The sequence below is a fragment of the Schistocerca piceifrons genome, chromosome X (assembly GCF_021461385.2).
Source record: "Schistocerca piceifrons isolate TAMUIC-IGC-003096 chromosome X, iqSchPice1.1, whole genome shotgun sequence".
NCBI classification, from domain to species: Eukaryota; Metazoa; Arthropoda; class Insecta; order Orthoptera; family Acrididae; genus Schistocerca; species Schistocerca piceifrons.
Genome location: NC_060149.1, coordinates 232,997,765 through 233,004,229, shown reverse-complemented (window position 1 = coordinate 233,004,229; position 6,465 = coordinate 232,997,765). Strand labels below are relative to the sequence as shown.

At 34.7% G+C, this 6,465-nt stretch overlaps 1 protein-coding gene across 1 annotated transcript in view; it reads left to right on the top strand.

Annotated features, from left to right (window-relative positions):
- Window positions 1-3,108, top strand: part of LOC124722990 (probable nuclear hormone receptor HR3) — a gene marked incomplete in the record, with an annotated part of 435,770 nt that extends 432,662 nt beyond the window's left edge. The window contains 1 exon segment of the mRNA XM_047248158.1: window positions 2,644-3,108.
- Window positions 3,109-6,465: the final 3,357 nt, after the last annotated feature.

The window sequence follows — 6,465 nt, the reverse complement described above, 5'->3', positions numbered from 1 at the left end:
ATGTTGTTTCTCAGTTCCCTTTGCTGTTTTCCTTCACTTCTTGATTTTTTTTTAATGTCTATTTTCTGCCTTATAGCATGTCATTCATATTAAATAGCAGTAGTATATGCTGCCTACTCGTTCTTACTCTATAAGACTCTGACTCCCACCTAAAGATTGTGAATTTTTGGAGACACACACACACACACACACACACACACACACACACACACACACACACAAGGTGAGTCGGCCAGTGATCTCTTCAGTGCAGATGCACACCAGGTGTTTGAACTCATACAGGACTCAGTGACATGCCATAAGTAATGAGGATAATGGGCGAAGGGGTACTGCATTAATAGTGTGTGGAGAAGTTGAGAATGTGGATCTGACAGGAGTCGTACTAGGGTACTTAGTGCAGTTATAATGACCACTTTGTCTGGATGGCTTAGTGGTCAGAGTATCTGCATAGTAACCAGGAGACCCAGTTAGAGTTCCAGTCCAGTACAAATTTTCAACTTTCCCCATCGATTTCAATCAGTGTCCACTCACAGGCAACGTATGTAATTCCTTTTCCTTAATTCATAACAGCTGCTGGATCAAAATAGTGTGTGTTTCTTCTCCAGAAGAGCAGACACCACATGTATATATAATTAAGGTGAGACAGCCAATTATCTCTTCAGTGCAGATGCACACAAGGCTTCAGCTCTTATGGGAACTGGTGAAATGCTGCAAGTAATGGGCAAGGGACACTAAATTAGTAGTGTAGGGAGAAGCTGAGAATTTGAGCCTGACGGGAGCTGTGCTCGGGTAGTCCATGCATTTTCAAGGACCACTGTCTCTGGAGGGCTATAAATATTGAAAAAGTAATCAATTTTATGTTACTGGTATTGTGTAACTTCTGTTGAAGACCAATCTGGAAGAGAATGTTGGTAAGAATGCATTAGCAAAATAAAGAGTGCACCCATCCACAAACTCGACAACATATCAGTGTGCTTCCATGTCAGACAGTGGGAGATTCAATGGTCTCTGTAAAATGTGTTCCATGTATGACTATGTAGGTCTCAGCTGTGGAACTTAGAACCTTAGAACAAAGAAACATGTACATTTGTCTACTAGCTAAAGTTGGTATTATATGAAATTAGGATAGTATAATGTGGCAATTTTAAATGTGGGATGTTTCAAACTATGGTTGCATAAGATACTGGGAGTACCAATCAATTGCACAGTAGCTGTTACCAAATGCTTTGAGCACTCTGCTTTGTTTTGTTTTGTTTTGTGCATACCACTTTCTTTTCTCACTATGAAATGAGCAAAGAGACTAATCATGGTAAGTTACAGGATTTGTGTGTTGGTTCAAATGGCTCTGAGCACTATGGGACTTAACTTCTGAGGCCATCAGTCCCCTAGAACTTAGAACTACTTAAACCTAACTAATCTAAGGACATCACACAAATCCATGCCCGAGGCAGGATTTGAACCTACGACCGTAGCGGTCGCGCGGTTCCAGACTGTAGTGCCTAGAACCGCTCGGCCACTCTGGCCGGCGATTTGAGTATGTCACTCACAACACCAGAAGGGATCAGCCATCCATAAGTCAGTTCTGCTTTCACAGGAACGTGGGTGTAGGCTGTCTGACCTGCAAGATGGAAGTGGGATTTGTTCCCCCTGCATGACTTCTTGCCCATCAGATGAGTGAAGTTATCATTTATTTACACTCATTGCTACCTGCTACACTATTGTACCTGTGAGTTATTTTAGGTTCTACTTCCACTCTGTGTACCTTGTCAGTTTTACCTGTAGCATTGTCAAGCATGACCCACAAAAATGTTCTTCAATATGCTAATAAGGGTTTAGTTACTACAGATTTCGAATAAGTTTTGTGCAGATTTTGTATTACTGAACTGCGTGGGTGCTAATTTTACCAGAAATAGGTGCTTCATTTTCAGGTCCATAGGCAGAATCAAACAATGAAAAATCTGGGATGGAATAACAGTATGAATTATGATGGATTGCTGCTCAGTGCCTCCTCTATCTGACGAGTAGCAGACAGGCACATTTAAAAATAGATAGTAGGATATTTTTTAGCTACCAGTTGCTGCTGCTGTTGCTGCTGTTGCTGCTGTTGCTGCTGTTGCTGCTGTTGCTGCTGTTGCTGTTGTTGCTGCTGTTGCTGCTGTTGCTGCTGTTGCTGCTGTTGCTGCTGCTATTTCTTACTTTACAATACAATCTATAGTGCTCCTTTTTTGTGGGACAAACAAGTATTTTTACTAATGCATATAAGTATCTTTTTGTGCTAAGAGTTCATATCACTTTTATATTAGGCCAGACAGAGATGAAAATAAGATTTGGAGCTTGTGTGTGTGCGCCATCACTTGGTGCCTGTAGTACACAAATCCCCAGTATGTCTGATAATTCCATGATTGACAACCTAAGAGTGGTCTGACTAGTAGTATTAGTTCAAACCCAAAGCAAACAAGAAATATATATTTTAATCATTTAGAGGAAGAGTAGAAATAAAAAAGAAAATAATGATAACTTTTTTATTTATGTAGTTGTACTTACTTCACCACTTCCCTCTACATTCACATATTTCAACAAAAGAAAGTTCCTAATTATAAAAAATTTGTTTAATAATGGTAGTTGTTAATAATTTATTTTCAGGTAACCTTCCAGACCCTTTTTCATCACCTGCAGCTGTCAGCAGCTATGGAGAAGCAGTCTTTCCACTCCCGTTATTGTCACGGGGACCCTCGTGTTATTTACAATGAGTTCAACTGATGAATAAAAGACATCATTTTCTGTGGGGAGTATGTTACTGCAGTGATTCTTTTGCAACAAAGGAGACTTTCTGAGTGTTCAAAAATAGGTGAATGGCATTGAAATGTCACATTTATTTTTAAAATTATGGCTCAAGGGTGAGTGTTTTGTGTTATTTGCTGTGTTGGTCCAGACATGCTTAATGAGCAATGATGTGGAATATAAGGATAAAGCAATGTTAGAGTTTTGCTTAAAACAGACTTTTAATATGTGGAATTGCAATGCTGAAAGGATTTCTTTACACAGAACTTGAGACATTTAGGTCCACTCCTTTTTTTCAATTTCTGTGTTTATTTTCACATAGCATGTATGCCAAAATGCTTTGCAGTGGTTATGTACAGTGACTAGTTGATGATCAAGATGTGTTTGGTTTTTTTATATCTTTCTAGAAAACAGGAAGTTTGTGTACCACTCACAAAGACATAAAAAAAATCAAAATTTTTGAATTTTTTATTGGACTTACAATGTAGTACATGAACTGTAGCTATGTCTCTTTTATTTTAAAGAAATTTATTCTTAGCTTTTAATATCTGAATTTGTATTGTTGCAGCATACTAAAAGTGTGGAAATATTAAAATACTGATATTAATATAATGTGGTAATATGTATATACATATATCTATATATATATATCTCTCTCTCTATAGCAGCATATGTAAAAAGATTCTGTAATTTGGGTATTATGTTACATACAAGGACAGAAACACAACAGGTAATGATGAGCATTAACACTGATACAAAGTTAGATAAAGATGAGGGGAAAATGCATATGCTATGGTTAAGGGAAAATATTGCCTTATTAATAATTACAATATACTTAAATAAAGATAGTTTGTACTGTTCATTAGTGTTATGCACAGATTTTGTAAAAAAAAATGAGATTTCATTTACTTGTACAATTGCTGTGGCAAGAACTGGTACAGTTATTCTATTCCTACTAACTCCTTATTGATTTTTGGCACACAAAATGTTTGTACTCATATTTATCAGATTTCATATACCCATGAGAGAATGTTAAAGGTAGAGTATATTCTGTTATGGAAGAGAGTCATTTTAATTTCTGTAAGAAAGTAAGAGCTTCAAATGCATATTTGACTGGGATGTTCAACACCTTTCCAACATTTGCCATTCTAATTTCAGTTATTGTGTTCAAGGTTGTACATAGATATATATATACATAAATACAGATAATTAAGATTGGTTAATTGCTAGACAATATGACAGTAGAGTTTATTTATTTTTTATAGTTTATGTACTTTAAAGACTTCTCCACCAGATGGGAAACAATTCCTCACTTATAATGTTTTGCACAACAATGCCTTGAAATTTCTGCAGTTTTGTAATGTTGGCTGGTTAGTAACACACTGTTTGTTTAAAGAGATGACAAATGCACATACATAGTGTTGCTGCTAAAGTGGAATAACACTTGCTATAGGCTTCTGCATACTGAGCAACACATACATTAGTTCTGTTTTAAAACCAGCTGATTGAAATAATTACATGAATTAATTCTGTCTACAAAAATTAAATAATGTAGTTGTAACTACTATATTAAATTAATATAAGCTATATCAGGTAAAGTATAAATAAATTTTTCATTTGTTATGGTTCTGTCTTTTAGATTTTGTTGTGTTCAAATGTGTTTTTTTTTTTTTTTTTTTTTTTTTCAAAATATTGTGGTTTTACAAAGCATCTGAAATAACATTTAGGATTTGTAAAGTATTTCTAACAATGTTTCAGGTCTTAATAGTCTCAGACATCTGGTATCTGCATAAGAAATATTAACACGACACTTCTGTTTGTCACACTTTCTTTTTGGCTGTGAAACTGGCATTATTCTCCTTACCTCTTGCCTGTTAAGTACAACTGACTTTGCTGCCTCTTGTTACATCTAATGTTCAGATATAATGAGAATTTTCAACATCAACTAATCAGTTATGACATCTCCTCTCTGTCTTCTTTAGGACAAAATTTGCCTGTTATTTATGACCTGTAGGTATTACAATGTTCCTTACTAAATATTAAAAAAAAGCACTTACAATAATTCTACATCCACAGCCCACAAAACCAGTGTTCTTAACTCAGATGTAGCTGAATTAGTGTCATTTCATACATTTTTTACAGGTACACTAAGATCCAAACTCAATTGTAAGAATCACACAAAACATGTAATTTATGATATTTGTATTACCAGCTTATATAAAAGTTGATTTACCACCAGTGACAACAACATTCTGCAATCGAAACAGGAAATCTCATACACATGAAATTAGTCTCCTAAAAGAAAGCCAAGCTTCATATAGCAATATGTAACACAACAGCTGTACAGGAAGATAATTTGTGATAGCTCAGTGACTCATTACAGCAAAACAAAAACAAATAATATTTTAACACCTCAGTGCCTGTGCCTGGAATCTGACTACAGTAATCACTGTCAATTAACAGGGTTATTACTGATCTCAACATTATAAAATTTTCTCTATTAATTAAAATTCAGTATCATAATATTTCACTGATGATTGTACATCTTAACATATTATTAAAAAAGCCTTAAAATTGGTAATATTTGAAACACCAAGAAAAACTCCTTCCATAATGGAAAAGAAAAACAATGTGCCCAGCATAGTGATGTGTTTTTTAAATTTCACTTGATCATAATGCAACACTTAAAGATTTTTTACTGAAGAGGAAAGGGTTTTAGATGGAAATGAGCTCCCAGACAATAGAATTGTAATGGAAGTTAGTTCATAAATTGAATAAATTGTCACCTCAAACAATATGAATGAAAATATCATGATAAGAGTAAGACTGAATCTTACCATTATTTCAGTTTTCCTTGAGACAGGAGATGTCACATAGCTGATACTCTTTAGACCACTGCCATGACGGTACTTATCACAACTGTTCTTGTTAGTATTCTGCACTTTTTATGGTTCTTTATCATTGCTTGACAGGTATCATTACAAGCAAATAACTTCTGGTGTAAAATTTCGACCATATTTTTCATTGTCCAGCAGTTCACTTTTTTGTGACAACAGAGTTCTCAAGTGCCACTTCAAGACTAGATGTTATAAAAAGAAATAAAACCATGTTGTGTATTTGTTTTGTATCATTTCAACAAGATTCATTCAGTAAAGTGTATTGAAAAATTATAGTTTGTACAAACAACCGAACCAAATTTTCTTAAATTTTTCCTGTATAATTGATAATATATTTAAATTTTTTGTTAAAACTGAAAACGCAATCCTGTCTTCTGCAATATATAATAAGCAACAGTACAGTTCAATGCACACATGTACTGTATGGGCAGTCTGGTAGATAATTATTTTTGTGTACCATAATTTGATGATTCATCTTCTTCTGAAGTTATTTGTAATAAAAGCAACATTAAACACTCATGCAACAGACTGTGGACAACAGACATAACTGAAAAAGAACAATGTATGGGTGGTTTGTAAGTTAATAAATAGGTGTTCGATCATTGATTAGAGTCATAGGTACAAAATGCACGTAATTATGCATACTTCTGAAGCTTTGTTGGAGTTGGGATACTACACTGTATCATGGTATTTGCCATTTCTCTGCTGATACTGAGATCCCTGAGTTCCAGCTCATGAAAAAGAGCAAATTGTAAGAGAACAGAAATCACAAATTTCATTTCAAGAA